At 32.4% G+C, this 20,363-nt stretch overlaps 2 protein-coding genes and 1 long non-coding RNA gene across 4 annotated transcripts in view; 1 reads left to right on the top strand and 2 right to left on the bottom strand.

The window, feature by feature from the left end:
- LOC106619119 (uncharacterized) overlaps positions 1-20,363 on the bottom strand; it is a 173,566-nt gene that overhangs the window by 82,381 nt on the left and 70,822 nt on the right. The window lies entirely within an intron of this gene.
- Positions 1-20,363, top strand: part of LOC118681003 (protein O-glucosyltransferase 2) — a 109,493-nt gene that overhangs the window by 80,049 nt on the left and 9,081 nt on the right. The window lies entirely within an intron of this gene.
- On the bottom strand, positions 17,907-18,961 carry LOC118681004 (uncharacterized). The gene is made up of 3 exons (XR_011396076.1): positions 18,896-18,961; positions 18,643-18,838; positions 17,907-18,562 (listed from the first exon to the last, which is right to left on the bottom strand). It is a non-coding gene; the product is annotated as an uncharacterized lncRNA (long non-coding RNA).

Genomic DNA, 20,363 nt, shown 5'->3' with positions numbered 1-20,363 from the left:
AGAAAAAAAGAGAAATATAAAAATGTGTATGTAAACAGTTGTGTGTGCGTGCACTTGCCGCTGACAGCCGTGAAAATGCGCGCGCCGCAAATTAGAGTTGTAAATGACGTTGAACCGCGCTGAGCAAATGCCCAAGAGCAACACATAATTTAAGTCTGTCTAACATATATTTCAATTGACATACATACATACACGCAGCTGTGCTATTAAATCATTAGATGCATATCGCATTGTTTCTGCTTTTCATTGCTGACTAATATCTGCAATAAATCGCAACAGCACCTTTCAGCTGCGTCACTTAGGCTCACTGGTCCCCCACTCACTTCAAATAATTGCTGCGCTAGTCAAACAGGCCGTCATTTAGGCTGTCAAACCGCCTGCCCAAATACTGCTATGCCGAAATGTATTCTATCAGTCATCAAGCAAATTATGACAGCTACCAAAAACAGCAACAATAACAACTATGATAATTGCGTAGCGCATGCATTGCGCTCCATCCAAACGCTGCGCGCCAAGATCACACACGCCCAACTGCAAATTTTAGCTGTCATTGCCAGTGCGTCTGTTGCTGCAGTGATTGTTGTTGTTGTCGTTGCTGCTCTGAGAGCGTCAATTGCCGTCAATGATGACGACCACAACAGCAGTGTGAGACAAATTGGCTGCTGAAAGGCAGTCAAATGGCGTTGCGCATGCGTGAGTGTGTGTCTCTATAAACATATATGTATGTATGTATGTGTATATGTATATGTACAGGTATGTATGTAGCCGCATGCATGTAAAATAGTTGATTTGTGCGTCGATTACTGCTTGTTTGCCAGGTTGATTGGTTGTTTTAGTTCAAATTGTTGTTGTTTATGGGTGCTGCTTGTGGGTTGTATCTGATATTTGCTTTTTTTTTGCTGTTGCTGTTGCTGTTATTGTCATTATTTTTGTTGTTATATTTTTCATGTTTGTTGCCGTCGTTTCGTTTAAGGCCAAGTCAGATCGCTCATTACACTCTAACTTGTTTGATGTATGCAAAAGTTTGCCGTTTTCTTTTAATTGAATATTTTTCTTTTCTTTTACTTTTAAATTAGTTTGAACCGAAATATTGCATTTTTGACTTTTTGCTAAATTTGTTTGAATTAATCACTCCTTGATAAATTTGCTTACTGGTTTCATTAACAATCCTAGTATGATTAGGTTTTTTATTGGCGGGTTGCGGTTAGCTCAAAAGAACTTAGCTTAAGCCGTTATTAGCCCATAACTTGCTATTTCAAATGTAATTATACTTTTGTAACATGTTGCTACAGAATATAATAGTTTTGTTCACCTAACGGTTGTTTTAGGTGATAAACTAATCGAGATAGATATGGAGTTATATATATATATATGATCAGGATGACGAGAATATCTTTAAGAAGTGGGCGTGGCTCCACCCTCTAATAATTTTAATGCATATAATTCCTGATAATAGTATATGTGAATACCAAAAGTTAGTTGAATTGAGTCAATACTTTCCTTAATACCCATATACCTAATAAAAAGATGTTCGAACTTCCGGGTGACTTTATATTGCATATATCGGCCACTATGTGAGCCACCTCAATAAAAATTAGATTTTGTATTTTTCTAATAACAGTGTATCTTTATGCTTGAAATGGATAAAATTCGGGGAAAACTTGACCTAGCCTCTATATAACTAATATCAGAATTTGTGAACATCCGGCTGACTTTAATTCATTTAGTTTGGTGGCGGTATGTGAGGTACCTTAATGAATTCAGGCAGTATTTTGTTAGTATGTGGTATGTTAATAGTGTGTGGTTTTGGCAAAAATAGATAAAACGAGTCAACTCCTAAATACTACATATAATGGTTTTCGTTTTACTAACAAGTTTTATGGTGAATATGTCGTTCAGTGTGTAAGTTATATGTTTAAACAATTGCTTGGAAATATGTTTTTTTTTAAGTATACCTGAGCAGTATTCAAAATAATGCAAGAAACGCGTCCCTTTTTTGCCCCCAATATACCCCATATAATGATTTTCGTCTTTCCACCTGCCTTAAAACCGTTTAGGTTGGACAAAATGTAATATTTAAATGAAATTAAATGGACAAAATTATGTGGTTTAGCGCTGAATTAAATTGGAATATAATTAATATAATGAATTCCGATCCTCTGGTTTACGTTTTCCACATCAACTCAATATATAATAAATTTAACTGCCTCGGTCGAGTTATTATCACAACCATATATCTCATTTGAAGATAGTTTTAATATAATTTTAGCTGACGCGAACTTAAATTTAGCAATAAAATTAAGTCTAAGTTAATGATCTTCAATATAAGTTACGAAGATTGCAAATTTGATTGGAATTTCTTCAGGACATCCTCAAATAATGAATGCTAAATTCTTTCGCTCTGAAGGCATTTGATTCTTGTAAGTTGTAAGAGCATGAAATGTTCGGTTATACCCGGACTTAGCCGTTCCTTACTTGTTTTTAATTGATTCCATCCTACTAGATCAATTTCGTTTCCGTTTAAAGACTTGACATTAAAAAAAATTTTCGTTACCGTGAAAGCAATAAAAATCCATTGAAACTCACCAGAGCCTAACGAACAGAAGAAACATTGGATTTCACCAGGCTAATATGCTCCTGAGGATGCGAAGACCTGTCTAATCGAAACCTGAAATTATTAAAGTGGTACCCGTATTAACTACCTGTAGAGTAAAACAGCCATAAGTATTCACTTTGCCAAATTGTTGTGTCTATTCGACAGCGAATCGCAGAAAAAATCCGCATTTTGCTTTTTCACCATGACAACGCTCAAACTCACGTCCCTTTCGTTTCCATGAAAAAATTTGTGGTTTTAGGCTATGAATTGCTATTTTAATTTGGTAGATTGGCCAAATACTCCAGATTTAGATCATGCGACTTATTTTTGTTTTCCAATTTGAAAATGTCACTCGCCGGGTCACTCGTATTGTCACGACGGAAGCCTTAGCTTACAAACCTTCAGAAAACTTATTTTTCATGGAGGTTAAAGATGTCGTTAGCATGGTTGAGCCATTTTTATACTCTCGCAACATGTTGCTACAGAGTATAATAGTTTTGTTCACCTAACAGTTGTTTGTATCACCTAAAACTAATCGAGTTGAATATAGGCTTATGTATATATAAATGATCAGGATGAAGACACGAGTTGAAATCCGGGTGACCGCCCGTCTGCCTGTGCAAGCTGTAACTTGAGTCCAAATTGAGATATCTTTATGTACCTTGGTATACATATTTCTTGGTACCGTAAGACGGGTGTAATCGGACCAACGCCACGCCCACAAAGCGCCATTAATCAAAAACGAATAAATTGCCATAAGTAAGCTCCACAATAAGATACAAGGCTATTATTCGGTATACAGGATTACATTAGGGAGGGACATCTGCAGTTAAATTTTTTTTAAAGTGGGCGTGGTCCCGCTTTCTAATAGGTTTAATGTGCATATCTCCTAAACCGCCAAAGCTATAATAACCAAGTTCACTGGGAGCAAATGTTTTTAACACCTCTATCGACAGTGGAAAAATGAAATCGGGGGACAAACCTGCCCACTCCCCATATAACGGTACTGCTATAAAATCACTAAACACGCCAGAGACATTAAATTTTATGAGATGACTTTATAGCAAGCGCGTTCAAAATTAGACATTATACCGTTTGACTTTGTGAGAGTATAAAATTACACGGTTACATCCGAACATAGCTCTTCCTTACTTATTTAAATAAGGTACTTATCGGAGCGTTCTCGGAACCGTAGAGAATTTCTTTGAGTCCCTCATTAAAAATTGCCTCTTTGAAAAATCTTAGTGAAAGCCTGACTAGCCGATACAGAGAGGTTAAATGAGTTGTTGATCAAAGTGGAGGCTGACTTGTGATCTTAATTATTCAGTAGATAGTGCTCAATGCGTGCTGCCAATACCTCACAGCTAATTAGGTTGCGAGCTTAATAAAAGCTCAAAACAGTTAGGCAAAACTGCCAACAAAATAGGCGAGAAACTAGACAGCCATTTGTGTTATTAAGCAATAAACGAATAGCAAATCCGACGAAACATTTAAATGCACTTAAAAGCTGTTTGCGCAAGAAAAATGTGAGTGGAACTGGAAACGGAGTAACGTTAATTCAATAAGAGACACAAAAATACTTGAAAAAAGTTGCATATTTTTTTGAATTATGTTAAAATTCCAATATTTGTCAACGGGTCTTGTTAATTACCAATTGTTAGTGTATATGACAAATTTGTTGCTGCCAGTAAATAATAAGCTTGAGTGGCAAGGCTACAGAGCGCAGCGCTGTCACGCAACAACTCAGCAACACGTCACATACAGACATATTTACGCCTGTGTGGGTGTGACATTTATGACATTTTCAAAACAAATTGTTTCACTGAGTGAAGTAGCAAAGAAACATTGATTGAATATTTGAAACATCTTTCGCATCGTAGACATTTTATTCAATTGAGCTTAAGTACGATTGACGTCGCTTCTAAGTTGATTTATTGAGTGCTTAAAATTAAATTATAGCCTGTCTTCGCCACTTAAAAGGTGGTGTTGCATAATGCGAGTTTTAAGTGACGAAAAGTGAATTCACTAAGCATGGAAATGGTTCAAAAACTAATGAGGCGGATTTGTTTTCAAGGTTAGCAATTTGTAGCTTGAATTGGAAGTAATTAGTGAGGCTTATTTCAAACAACCAAATATTACTATTAGTGATGTTTTTTTTGCGTTTTCTGAGAAAATTTACCATAATACTGTACTTGTATATATTTTTCATATTTTTAGAAAGTAGAGATTACAAAAAACTTAAAATCTACCAACTTGTTAAAAAAATTTGATATTTTGACGTGAGAACTTTTGATTGAAGATTAGGGTTTTTTCAATTTTAAGTCGATATGAGATATCATCTTTAATTTTTTTAATAAAAAATACAGAGTGTCCGGGACATAAGAAGGTAAGTTTACACCAAATTTCAATTGAAAAATATTATTTATGCCAGATAAATTTAAGAAACCCAAAAACTTGGTTATTTGAATTTTTCACATAAATATTTCGTATTCACTACTACATTTGATTTTCTAAAATAACACACAAAAAAACCGAATAGACAATTAAGATTTCTAGCTAAACAAATTTATCTGTTTACCAAAAGTAGAAAAATCAATGAAACTAATCATAAAAATGCATGCAAACCCATAAGTATACACATATGCAAAATCACATCGTGGACCACCCGTCGCTTGAGGTATGGCAATAGTGCCCCTGAGGAGAATGCCACTGGCCGGCGGTGCTAATCGAATTGCCGGCTCGTGACTGCGTGGATAGTTATGTTGGTGATGTTGGAGACGCTGAGCTCTTGTCTAAGCGTAAATGTGCGAACACCGCTAAATTGGCAAACAAATGACCAAATAGTCGGCGTTTATGTGTGCGCATGCGTATATAAGAATCTGGCTATGCCGCCGTTGAAGTGTGCGCTCATTCATGCTTGACATGCCACATCAGCGTGCCACACGTCCCAACAACAGATAACCCATTCACGGGTAGTAAAATATTGTGTGATTTATGCGAACATTAAAGGTGACAAGGTCAAAAATGTTGTATGTGAAGACATAAATTGGCAGTAGCGTTGAAAGCAGAATATACAAATGTATATGTACTTTTGTAGTAGTAATAGGGCAAAAGAAAAAGAAAACTGTTGCGTTCGATAAAAGCATTAAGTGAAATTTGAAAGAAAGTATCTACCATTAAGAAATAAAGTATATGTGTTTTCTTTCTATTTGTGGACAAGCTTGATGTTGTCTGACTAATGCATATTTTTATGAGTTTCATTTATGCATTTAGTATGAATATTTTTTAATTTAAATAAGTACTAAAAAAAATTTAATATGTATCCGATGGCAACCTCAATTTGATATAATCTTTTTATTTCAAATATGGTAGTTATTTTGTCGTCTGCTATTGCGAAAAATCTTATTTATCTTTTAAAATTTTTGTAGTATGGAACCCTTTTCTTTATAATTGTTTTATAATTTTATCAAATAATTGTATCATTTAATTTTAGTCTTCTGCTATTGCAAGCAATTCAATTTATCTGTAAGTCATACAATTTTTGTTGCCTGGCAACCCCTTCTTAAAAATTATGTTCTAATTTTACCAAATAATTTTATCATTATTTTGAGTCTTCTGTTATTGCGAGAAATCTTTTTTATTTTTAAATCATAAAAGTTTGTTGTCTGGCAACCTTTTCGTAAACATTATTTTCTAATTTTATCATAATTTGTTCGCGAACTATTGTCCATGTTATTATATATTTTATTAAATATTTCAAAATTTTAAATAGTTGGCAACTCTTTTTAAACATTTCCTTATGTGTGTATCAAAAAAATATATTTTTCTAATGAATTAGAATTATTCATATTTTTTACTAGACTTCATTTATAATTTAATACTTTTGCATAACTTTCGTCATGCTCGAAAAGTATTCTCTAATGAAATCACGCAGTAAAATCATTGCAACAATATCATTTTCATTTCGCGAAGTATCAAATAAAGGTCTCTGCCTATTATTAAAGCCCTTGAAGTTACATTGAGATGAGATGAAGGCAAGACCCTGGTAATGAATATATAAATACACATGAAAAAGGTTTTTGAAAGTAAGCGCTTTTGTGTTATATTGTCAATAGTACTTAAAAGCATTTCCTGTTATGCAAACATTTTCATGCTCACATGCTCACATGCGTAATTCGATTTTAATTCTAAAGGCGGTTGATCATGGCGCTGTTTTCAAGTTCTAATGGCAAATGCGACTTTTTTGTTGTTTTTGAGAGGAAATAATATCTTTTTGTTATAAATGATACGCGTTTTGTTAATTTGTTTAGAATTATACTACTTTGAGCTTTGTTCTATAATGAGTTTTACAAGCAGTTGGTTGGTTCTTTAATTGAGAATAAGAACAGAGATTTCTTGGCAGGAAGTGAGCTCAGACATACGAACTGCTTTGAAAATTTATCCTCGGAGTGTTGTTTCGTATTATCAAAAACCTATTTAATGAAAAAAAAAAACAAAAGAGAGGTAATTTAATGGTTTTTTTTAAACTTCTTTGAAACTTTGAGGATCGTCTCAACTCTTGATATTTAGAGATCTCACTTGATGTGTATTTTTAATTTTATCGAGAAATTTGCTCAATTCTCGAATAATTATTAAAGCGACGTTAATCTATATAACGAAGGTTTATTATTTAGTTCTCAAATATGAACAGATTTTTTCTGAACGCAACTAGGAAAAATTTGAAAAGTACCGTTATATGCTAAGTGGCCGTTAATGTTTTCACTTGTTTTTACTTTAGTTCATATTCTATGGTGGCAACACATGCAGACCACATGCAAGTTGTACTAACATAACTCAAGTAGTTTATGAGACACATACTAGCACATTTAACCTAATAGAAGGTAGGGCTGCATTAGTTTATCTAGTCGTAATTAAAATTCATAAAAGCAAACATTGCCATACGTATTTTGCAAACCGCATAAGTTGTTTAAAAATTTCAAAATTAAAAAAAAAAATACATGTTCAACTTCATTATGCAGTCTATTGCAAACGCCGAAGTATGTACTTAACTTAAGTTATTGCTGCACTTTCTAATAGTAAAAATTTAACAATTTTAAAAGGCGATTTCTTTACTTGCAACAACGAAAACTATTACTTGCGCAACAACAAAGCAACAGGTGAATATTTCGTTGCCATTTTAAATGTTTATGTTTTTGTTTTTTGCATTTTGTTTTTGTTGTAAAGTATGTTTACTATAATTTGGTTAATGGCTCATTGGTTGCACGATTGTTACTGTTCACTTTGACGGCTGCCTGCTGTCACTCACCCAAGTTGTCGGACATTGCCGCCGCAGCTAATCTCAATAGCCAACGGTCAAGCAGAGCAGATTGATGAATACACGTCTTCAGGTATGCTTATAAGTATATATATACACTGTGTATATATAGATATATACCTATATGTGACTTGGCCGTTGGCTGCGCGCACTTTTGCCATCAGCCGTCAAATTGCCAATCCCCAAAAGCTCAAACGCGCTCAAGTACAAGCGTAAGCTAAGCGTGTAAATGAAGAGATGTGCGGTTAACTAGAAATTTATGTACTTATATAGTTATGTATATATGTTTATATACTGCGCTAACCTAAAAGCATTCATTTGGCTTGCTTCACTTCGAACTTAATAAACGGGCGGCAAATGAAAAGTGAAAGATGTAACTGGGGTGTGCCCTAAGCTAGCACTATCATTTACTCCACTTTTGCCATTTTTTGCGTTATTTTGCTTGCGCTGCTCCTCGGTTTGCTCATTTACTAAATAGTTGTAAAATCTACCACTTTGCTGCCCATTTCCTGTGCAATTTTGTGTATTTATTTGTGCTTTATTTTTAGCAATTGGATATAGTATAACTCAAGTGTTGGTACTTGGTTGGTTTATGGTGAATTAAAACTTGCAATAAATATTCAATTTGGCGAAAGTTTTGCGCTGCTCACATGAAATAATTGACTCCACATAAAAGATAATGACATTTAAATATAAGCTTGGTTAGGTGATATAGTCCCAACATCAACATCGAAGTTTCTTATTTTCTTTTCATTCAAAGGGTCTACAATAGTATCAAAAAAATTTATTGTGGCTTAAAGTACACTTTAGGATCCTAAACACATAATGCAATTAGTAGAAGAGTGGAGAATTGAAAAAGGTGTCTACGAAGATTTTCATTCACAACAATTTTATACATCTAATTGTATATTTTATAAAGCCTGTAAGAAAGAAATTCGCTTCCTACTCTCGGAATAAATCGTCATAACTTTTTGGCTTCTAGACTTTCTATCGTCTTAAATATTCTGTTTACTTATTGTGGTAATTTTTTATCTGAGTGAGTAAACTTAGATATTTTTCTTTACCGATCGAGTTTGTCAGAAATGTTTTAGAAACCTCAATTCATTACAATTCGAAGTAGTTCTCATTTTCATAGAAAACACGCGTTTAGTTTTTAAATATCGTTGACTACAAGCACCGCATTACAACTTCATTTCTAGTTTAGTGTAAAATTGTGGTGAGCGCTGGACAGTGGCAGATCGTCAGCATACACTGCATTAACCATAAAGACGAATGCACAGAATGCACCAGAGAAAATGTTATTTCGAATGCTCAAGCTACGTATTATCGCCACGCTCAAATCTTTGGCGTCAATGGAACCACTTTTCTTGTGCATTTGGAAGGACGATTAAAATTTTCATTCACATAAATTAAAATTAACCTAAAAATATTGCCTAACAAACATCCATATCGTAATAACGACTTATATTAAAGATTTGACTTCTTTTGGCGGTTTTATTCTACAAGTAAAGGATGACACGGAATCTTCGGCACTGAGAAGCACAAGCTAAAAATTCATTTCCTACCTACCTCACTCAATAAAGACGACCAAATTAGCTTCAACAAAACTCCAAAGTAAAAAGGAATTAAATGGTTACGTACCGGCATCAAAAAGGTCGCACCCTGTATGCGAATAAGCCAGAAAATGCTAGTAAAATATGAATACATACAGTACTATGATGTGTATAAACAGACTGGATTAAAAATTCCTTTAAATTTGATTTGATAGCGATTTTCATCAACTACACCATAGCAAGTAGAAGAAAGTTCAGTAAGAGACAATGTTCGTCTTTAATTTTAGGAAAGAAAAATGTATTTAATGTGAATGCGGATCGTTATATAAATTATTTCCTCAGCTTTCTTAAAAATTTGTTAATTGACTACAGTTTACCAAAATCCTTTCATTTAATACCTAACCTGATATTTATTTAAACTTTGGCTGGCAATACTTTAAAAATAATGTTTTCAATATCAACCCATTGTCCCTTGAAAATATAAAGGAAATTATTGAGATCCATGACAAAAGTTATATGAAAATAGATCAATATTTGTATATACATATGTATGTTATGCCTTTTAAGATATTTGGTGTATCGAGATCCGGCCAATAAAGAGTGATTTTTAATCAAATAATCATACTTACAATAAAAATGTGTATTCGTTATTAAAGCACAAGAGTTGTAGTAAACAGATATATGTTTTTAGTACAAACCTGTTAAAATAAAAAAGATAACATTTATTACAAATTGTTTTATGAATAAAATATGGGTCAAAAACTTAACAGGAATCAAAGGTTTATTTTACGAGTTTTGGGAATTACTTAAGTTTTAAATTTTATAAATTGCGAAAATCTTTGTAAGTAGTGTTGCCACCTATAAAAAGTAAAAATTTTTAACACTGGCCTACAAAAAAAGTAGTTGGTTTGCTGTAACTCTATCCATATTTGTAATCGGTAGGTACATAAAATTGATTGCTGCTACTAGATATCAGCTGACCGCTCTGGTTTGCCTACAATTCTTATTTAAATTTTCTGTTCGATTTTATGCAAAATCAGTCAAACTGATAATCACTGTTATTACATTAATATTTAAAATTTCGTGATGTGAAAAAATGTGACTGATACTTTCGTATCAGCTCACAAAATATACCCAAAATCAGGTCTAAAATCTTAGGCATCAAAATGAGTGTAGGCCTCTTTAATATTTCTATTAATACAAATAAATACGAAACGCGTGTAAATAAACGTAAAAAAGTAAAATTCATGTATAGAGTTGTCACCTGCACAAACTTTAATTGATAAATATTGCATGTAAATAATAAATTTGCGTTCAATTGAGCATTAAGTGTACAGAAAAACTTAATATTTTATAATTGCGAAAATATGTAATTAGGGTTGCCACCTATTAATAACAAAATGTGTAATATTTTTACAAGTACAATTAAATACGACACAGGTGTGAACAAATGCAAAACAGTTTCAACAATTTTATAGAGTTGCCACCTGCACCGAAACATTAAAATACATTTTTTTCTTATCAAGAAGCAAATTGGATTCAATTGAAATTTATTTGTGTGAAAAATTTCGTATTTTATACTTTCATTAGCAAAATTCTTATAAATATGGCAACTATTTGAACAAAAAATGTTTAAATCAATAGTATTTTTGAATTGCCATAAATAACACACTGATAATATCGATTTTTCTCGAATTGCGCTGAAAGCAAATAGCTGTTATTATATACCAATTAAATCATTATATGCAGTATGAACTGGCTACAGCCGGGCGTGGAATGCCCCTACACAAAGCTTGTAATACTAAACCGTTACAACCCACCAGCGAACAGCAGGATAGTGCTGCAATTTGCAACATTGTAACTGCAACACGTTTTCGTGTGTCTTTGGTGTTGTTTTTTTGTTTTTAGCTTCATTTTACTTTACCAACAGGACTGTGTTGTATCTTACACCAAAACAACTGCGACAAGTGTGTTCATACTTTTTACTTCTTTAGGTTATTTTTTCACCTGCTTTTATGTATCCACTCACATATGCAACGATGTCTCTACTCGTATGCTTCAAGGTCGCTGCGCTGTCGTAATAACAGCCGTTCAACCTGTCCGAAACGGGCGATGTGGCAGACACAAGTCAGGTTACAGCATTGTAGTTGCATATATGTACGTAAATAGCAGTAGAAAGAGATGCCTTAAAGCAAATTTTCGCTTACAATTTTTGAGCTGATGCAGCTTCTTCAATATTTGGTTTTTATGAAGATTTTCTTTGATATTTTTTTTGTCAGCTGCTTAGTGGCAACTTTTCTTTCGCCAAAAGTCCAGCGTTGTTTTCTAAAGATTTTTCCTACTCTTTTGTTTTTGTCAATCTTTTTCCGTTACTTTTTGTGAGCATGACGTGCGCTTTCCCGTTGTCAATTGAAGTGGTTGCAGCAGTTACACGGTCTCAGCGACAATAATGCTGTGGGTAAATGTGACGAAATGGCTACACAATCGCATGACATATAAAATTTTAACACCAAAAAGAAAAATATATCCGCCACTGTTTTTACATATTTTCCGTTAACTACCGCAGCGGCTAGCCATGGCACAGCATCCTCAACACGCAGCATCGTTCACCTGTGGGAGTGCGAGGTGTCGTTGAACTGCCGCAGCTGTGCATCGCTTATCTTTATCGCCTGCTCACATCGCCTTTTATTAGCAATTTTTTCTGCGCTTCATTTTCATTTCCGCAGCCTTCTCGGCGCAGCATATTTTTGTTACCCACAGCTGAGCTCAGTTTTTATCGTCACCATTTCTTTCGTTTCTTTTTGTTTGTATAATGTGCTACAACGACAATGAAATTATTGCAGCGATTTGTGTGTTTACGGTTGTTAATGATGTGACTGCTGTTGCCACTGTAGCAGCAGCCGTTGTTAATGCGTTTTTCCACTTTTGCTGAATTTTCTCGTTGCTATTGTTTTTGTAGTGTCATTATTTTGTTGTTTTTCCGCTTTATTGCTTTATTTTCTTTTTATATTTTTTTTGGTAATTTTTGTTTTATCGTGATCGGCAGTCAGCAGCAACCTTGACTGAAGGTGAGCCACCTCCATGCCATCTTATGCGCAGGCGTTCGCACTAATTGTTACAATGAACCTGCGTTGCTTCACCAAGCGATGGTGGGGGCTGTAGTAGGAATTGCTATGTTTTTTTGCAAATTCAACAATATAGCTTATGTAAGTAGGAAGTGTGCGCATCTTCCGTGTAGGAAATGTACATGAATTATGAAAATATTTGTGAGAAATTTTATATGTTAATAGCTATATATAATATGTAATATTTGGTGGCGGTGTCTTAAATATTCATTGTCATGCTTCTGCTTAGATGTAAGTTAAAGCCTAGCATAGATATACTCATTATTATGTATTGTACAGGGATGATATTTAGATCTCATTTTCATGTTTCTCACTTCATAACTTTGCAAATACATACGTATCAAGAAGCCAAAAAGTAGACAATATATACGGTCTATGAAAAATAAATCAATTATTTTTGCATTAAATTGAAGGTTTAATTTTGCATCATTAGGATGATCCGATTTGGGGCAAATATGCAGCATTTTGTAATTTCCTAATACCACTTTCATAAAAACTCTCGTCTCTATTGGCAAAAATTTTTGACAAACTTTTTTTCAGGCGAATTTTTCATCAGAAAAGTCATTCGGCATAGACAGGAAAATGTAGTCACTTGATGCCTGATCCAGGTTATAATATTGATGCATAAGAACCGCGCAACCAAGCACCCGGAGCTTCTGGCGAATCAGTATCACGGCCGCTTAAATATAGTCATAAATTTTGTTACCTTCAGTATAATTCATCGTATACCTTCAATCGATTAATTATGAGTTCTCCTGAGCAAATATTTAGTTTTTAGTAAGAAAAAAAGTTTATATTATATGGCCTCTATTTCGTAAAGTTGACTACTAAGCGATGTTTCCTTTCTATGTTTCGTTAGCCAACATATTTTTTGTAATCTTTACTTTGCGTTCTCTTTACTAAAATTTTAGGGATTTTGGTATATTTTATCCTAGCCAAGACTCGAACCTCAATTATGACAGTTAAGCTAAGTTTTACTAATTATTTGTTCGATTCGGTACTCTTATATGTAATTTTGAAGGGTCTAAATACTACTGGATTATTGAAACTGTATAGCTTAATTAAGAATGATTGTTGTAAGATAAAATGTATTATATTTTAACAAAAATTTTCTATCAAGGCTAAGAAGAAACTTAAATGGAATAACACAAGGAAGCTGTTTTGTTTTGATAGGAAATGGAAAATAATTGAATACAAAGAAAGTCTGCCGTGGTTTTCATAATTTATTTTTGTGATTTATTTAATTTCTTTATCTGGTTTCAAGTCTGTTCTTAATATTAGCTAATGCTTTTTTCAAGCATAAAAAGTCTGTAATCTTAAAACTTTTATATAAAAAGATGAAAAGAGAACTGAGCAAAACATCTCAAGAGCACATTTTGAATATCGTTTCTGTAACGTTTATGATTTTTTTGATGCCATTATATGAATACATTTTAAACAATAAAAATTTTTTATAAATGTATTGTTTTAAACAATTAATATTATTTTCTCCCAATCCAAATTCTTTTTACTACACTGTTATATAGTGTGACTAAACATCAGTATTTCTAAGACAGCTTTAACAAAAAATTGTTTGGTTTTTTTTTATTCTCCACATCAAGTCAACTGTTGCAAATTGAAAGTATAATTTTCCCAACTCTTTACCTCCTCTCACATAAGTTGAATTTTTCTCCTCTTACAAATACATTTCTCATACGCTTAGTCTCATAATCTACCCTTGCTTGACCCAAAACCGCTTATATAACATATCAAATACAATCTTTCTAAAGAAAATGTAACTTTAATGCAAATAAAATAAAGTGAATTGAAAGAAAAACTTCACGGAAAGAGTTTGAGTTGACATTGCACGAACTGTGCATTAAAGTGAGCTTAAACGAGCGCATTGAAAGCTTATAAAAACTATATTAAAAATAACGAATTATGCAAGACATTGCACTCGTGCTACCTAAGTACACAGAAAGTAGCGAAAATGCAAAATTAAGGCATGACTCAAAGGCTTTGCTATGGAAATTAGATTTGTGCACTGCCGCCGAAGTTTTTCGCCACTATACTATTAATCTACCCACATACATACATATTTCCCATGCAGCAAGTTTTTGTCTTAAGTCTTTCGTTTAAAATTCGCTGCCTCAGTTTTAAGATCTTTGGTACGCCGTCGCCTGTACAGGGCGTGTCAAGAGTTGCATGTGCTGAGCACACGGCGAGAAAAAGTAGATAGAGTATGTGGTGTTAGTGACAGTGCCCAGCATAAGTGGCAAGTCACTACCAGCAGCAAACGTTGTCGCTAGGAAATAAGAGTGCAAACAAATGTGGGTTTGCTCAAGCGCGGCATTGTAAAGTGTGACGTTGTTTCATGGGTAAACCGAAGTGCAAATTGCGGTTAAAAATTATAAAATAGCAAAAACAGTAAATGAGTTAAAACATAGCTATTTAAAATAAGACTATAAAGTAAATATAGGCAAGTAATGAACGTAGTTCAATGTAACAAAAATATGCGGAAAATAGGCGAGTTGTGGTGACAGTCATTCTCACTCATTTGGCGTAGTGAATTGAGATCGATTACTGTAGGAGCGAAAGTAATTTTGTTAGATAAGTGTTCCCACAAAATATGCTTTATTTTTCTAACTATATATTTAATAGAAATTTGTTTTTTAAACAAGTTAAATTTTTAATCCCAAAAAAATTTCAGTAAAAAATTTTTATTTTGCAAAACAGTGGCAAAAATTTATTAACGTTGTTTTATACCATTTTTTCAATAAACATATCATAAAATATTAAAAACAAATTTTTTTTAACAAAGTATTTTTAGTTTTGTTCTGGCAAATTATTTTAATTTGTAATTTTTTTGCTAATATTTTTCCAACGCACATTTTTTTATTAAAATATTCCAAACAAAAAATTTGTTCGACTATTTATTTCAATAAAATATTAAATTCTAAATTATTAAAGTTTATTTTTTTGTTCAAAAATAATTTTATCCCAAAATGAATAATACAATTATTTTAGACAATTTATTTCAATCCTTTATTATTTATTATATAATATTAAAAAAAATAAAACAACAAAGTATTAAATCAATTTGATTTTGTGGTAAAATATAAAATTTTTTTTGTTTGGTAAACTTTTTTATCTTGTTTATTTTTTTTAACAATTCGATCCATAAAATTTGTTCGACAATTTATTTCAATAAAATATTAAATTTTTACAACAAAGTTTTTTTTTTATTCAATTTAATTTAAATCAATTTTTTTTTTTCAAAAAAATTAATTTTTTTGTCCAAAAACTTATTCTTTCAAAACTTTTTGGTTCGTGGCAAACATTTTTAAACGTTTTTTAGACAATTTATTTCCATATTTCATTTTAAACTGTTTACTATATAAAAAAAAAAATTCAACAAAGTATTTTTTTTAAATCAATTTATTTTTGTTCTGGAAAAATGTTTTTAATAAAAACTTATTGTTACATTTTTTTTTCAACTTACTTATTTTTTTATTAAAAAATTTAAGCCACAAAGTTTGTTAGACAAATAATTTCAATAAAATATTGTTAGTTAGTTTATTTTTATAAAATATTTTTTATAAAGCTTTTTTATTAAATCAATTTTAACTTTTTAATTGCAATTTTTTTTCTTACTTGTTTATTCAAGTAATATAATATAATATAAGATATCAAAATATCTTAAAATTCATATTATTGCCAACAGAGTATGTGCAGTGCAAATGTTTGACAAATAATTTTTCACTTTAGTTTGGATTTAAATCACATTTAGTTATGTAGTATTAACCTTTGTTAACACATTTGTATTATCAAATTTTTGCATAAACTAATATTTTTCAATGTGTTTGGCTTTGTCACCAAACAATAGTCGCATGACATCTTTAAACCGTATTTTGTGTGTTAATTTCTTCAATGATTATAAATCACTAATTTGTATACAGTTATTGTTTTAATTGGTTGTGGTGTCTCGGAAAAAACGTGAAATCCTAAAATAAAGTATGTTAACATTTGTTAACTGACGAGTTTTTAATTAAGTAACTTTAATATAAATTAGGGCCAAAAAGCAATAACCCAGTCAGACCAATGCACAACAATAGTTGTGAAAATGTTTGGATTGAAATATTTTAATATATTATTAATTTTGTTTAGCTCTAATTTTAGACGTAAAAAAGAAACTTGAAAAAAATATTGATTGCTATAATGTGTTTATTGTCATTGTTTAGTTGAAATAATATTTTTAGTATTCAAGCTTTCATATACAAACGGGTGATTCAAGTACTTTTTTCAATAGCCATTTTTTGACAGATCACGCGTGAGTCGTGTCAAGCTGTCATGTTGTAATATTTGTTCAGTATTGCTTGGCATTTCATCATGAAAAGACTTACGCCATTTTATCCAGAAAAACCAACCACTTGATGTGGTTTGTGGGTTAATGTCGGTGAGAACGTAACCGTCAAAGGCGACCATTATCGCGCGATGATAACCGACTATTTGATGCCTGAAATTGCAGCTCGTGATCTTGGCGACATTTGGTTTCAACAAGTCGGCGCCACTTCCCACACATCGCGTCCCTCAATGGATTTACAATTTGTTAAAAAGGTTCGCGTTGATTGGTCGAGAGACACAGAAGGCGTGTGAAATACAGATCAGCCTTGCGATAACGGTGCACAATGATATTCAAATACATTTTTTCTCTGACCCAAATTAAACCAAAAATTAAGCTGATAATTTTCATAAATAAAGTCAGTAGTCTCTGTGATTGCTAGATATGAGTAATCAATAAATCTCTACATATTATTACTAAAATTATGCAGAAACGAGGCTAAAATAAGAAAAAACGTTTACACTGGTTATACCGAAGTTATAATACCCTTCACAAGTATAAAAGTTGTTTACGACATATATTAGAGAGAAAAATAGAGTCTGAGCGTTTATGTATGTATGTGCCTACCAAAGATGATCACAGTTAAGCAAAAAAAGATTATTTAATTTATGTCTGTCTCTGAGTCCGAACACAGTTCCTACAGTGTGCAAGCACGCTTTACTCACCATTTGGATAAAAATGCTAGCGTTTATAAATATTATTATAAATGTTTTAACTACTTTTTTTGTTTTTAAATCTGGCCATACTTATGGTAAACTCAAAAAATTTGTTTTTTGTTTTTAGCACTTCGCTTTTGTGAGCATGATAAGCAGGTCAACTATGTTTTCTGAATGAATTCAGCACAAATCACAATTAGGTAGTTAATAAAAGCAATGTATTTTTTTTAAATTTAAGTATCGGACATTTTTTTTGTTTTTCTATTAAGAAATCGATCGTTTTTAAATTTTTTCAAAATTTAACAATTGAACTTATTAGAAAAGAAGTTCAAAAGAAAACATTCAAATTGAACATTACACCCGGTTATAAGGAAGCAACTGCATATTTCCAAATATTTTATATCAAGAAAAAATGCTTATTAAAAGCTCAACTGAAGCGAATTAATAGCTTTATCTCATTATGTAGGGCTTGTTATTGCTGTTGTTGTTATCACTGTGCTGCTGTTGACTTCACTGACCGCTGCGTCTGCCGGCAAATTCGTTTTGCAGCGTTTTTCATCACTCGCTGCTGTTGATGCGACTTTTCAAGCCGACTCCATTACCATCGACTGCTATAAGCGCATGTGACGTTAGAGCCGCGCGCTTATTGCCAAAGTGTTGAAATCAATTACTAGTTTTGATGGCTCCATTGCCAATATCAGGCAACAAGCAGGCCACCGCCGCTATTTTTTGCCTTTTTTATTGCTTATCTTGTTGCTTTGTTGCTGCTTGTAATGTAAATAGCGTAGTTATCTATTCGTTTTGCTCGCGGCTTATAATATCTTCGCTGTTGTCTCTCCTCCTCTTCTTCAGTATTTTTGCATATATTTCGTGGTGTATAAACCTCCAAATAATCTCATTAGACTTATTGGGTTATGTCTCTTTTTGTTTTTTATAGCTTTTTATAGTGTGTCAAAAAATTAACAAATTTTAATTTTAGAAATATATAAAAATTTTAAAAATTATTTTTATTCAAACCTGTTGTTCGAAAAATGTTGCTGTAGCGCCCCTTTGATTGCAAAACACTTACCGCTACTCAGTGTGGTTTTTAGTTCCACTGCAACCGGCTGTTTTTTGTTGTTATTATTATTTAAAATTTTTAGTTTTTAGTGTTGTTTTGCGCCAAATTATTTATAATTTATTATGTATGCTTGCATAAAATTTTATTTGGTGTCTAAAAATAAATTAATAAGGTTTATCACCAACCAAAAACTATTAGCAGAATGTCCACCTGTATGTTAGTGTCCTCATTGAATATTGTTATCGATTAATTATGTTGCATCTAAACTTGTTTCAGTTTAATGAGTTGGTTATCCATGAAATTAGATACAGAAAATTAACAACTTATTATGGATAAATGAGATTGTGTTTTAACTTAATTAATATAAATTAGTTATTACTAACATAAAATTTGCCAAGTTAATTGGATTTTAAGTGTTTATTATATGCATGTGCGATTTATGTTTCCACATAACACTACAATTAACTTTTACCCTAAACTTTTAAAACTATTGTAGAAAACTCTACTTAAATATCAAGATTTCCGGTAAGCTTTGCAACCATTTTTATATTTAAAATAGTGTATATTATTTGCCACGAAGTTTGTAACACCCGATAGGAAAAATCGACCTTATAAAATTTATATGTATATATATAAATAATCAGCCTGGCGACCTAAGTCGATTTAGCCATACTCGTCTGTCTCACCGTCTGTAGATGCGCGAATTAGTCGCTCAGTTTTTGAGATATCTGATTTTTGAGAGGTCTGAAATTTTGCACACGTCCTTTATTTACCAAGAAACTACTCATTTATCGGAACCGTTACAGCATACAGCTATTGCCACAAACTGAACGATCTAACTCAAGTTTATGTGTGGAAAACTATTTTGTTTGATAAGCTATCTCGGCGAAGTTTAGCATAGATTATTGTCCAAGGCAACACTACAATAATAATAATAAACCCAACGATTACCCTCCTCCCGCCCAACCGACGCGAGGGGCGCAATCCGCATACGTGCGGAATTAGCCGAGTCAGAAAAGGCAAGAGAGTTTTTTAAGTGTTGAGATCTAAAACTGCTCAGCTACAGAAACAAAAATTTCAACAGCCAAGATCTAAAGTTACAATATAATAAATTGTTACATTTTCATTTATTAAGAGAAAACAATAAAGTCTTTTTAATTTTGAAAAGTGAGTCAGATAAGTCAAATGTGCTGGAATGAGAATTAAAATCATGACATATACGGCGGAATGGCTCGTTTAGTTCAAAATTTGTTCTACAGGATTTTAACAGTAAAGGTCTAAACTGCCTCGAAAGGCGAACCGGGATATTAAATTTAATTTCACACAGGAGAAAAGAACTGCAAACAGTTCCATTCAAAAGTTTCACTAAGAATATTATGCCAAGCATTTCCCTACGACTAGAAAGTGTAGGTAGATTAATAAGTTTTAAACGACTAGTGTATGGAGGTAGACTTAAAAATTGTAAAAATTGTTTTTAAACAGACTCTAATTTGTCAGAATGGATATGGTAGCTAGGGTTCCATACAACAGAGCCATATTCCAATATAGGTCTAACCAAAGTTGTATAAAGTGTTTTAGTAATATACGGATCTCTAAATTCTTTAGACCAAAGTTTAACAAAACTGAGGACAGCTTTTGCTTTCAAGACCATGGTATCAATATGAAGACTAAAATTAAG

The sequence above is a fragment of the Bactrocera oleae genome, chromosome 4, assembly GCF_042242935.1.
Source record: "Bactrocera oleae isolate idBacOlea1 chromosome 4, idBacOlea1, whole genome shotgun sequence".
NCBI lineage: Eukaryota > Metazoa > Arthropoda > Insecta > Diptera > Tephritidae > Bactrocera > Bactrocera oleae.
This window is presented reverse-complemented; position numbering and strand designations above follow the sequence as displayed.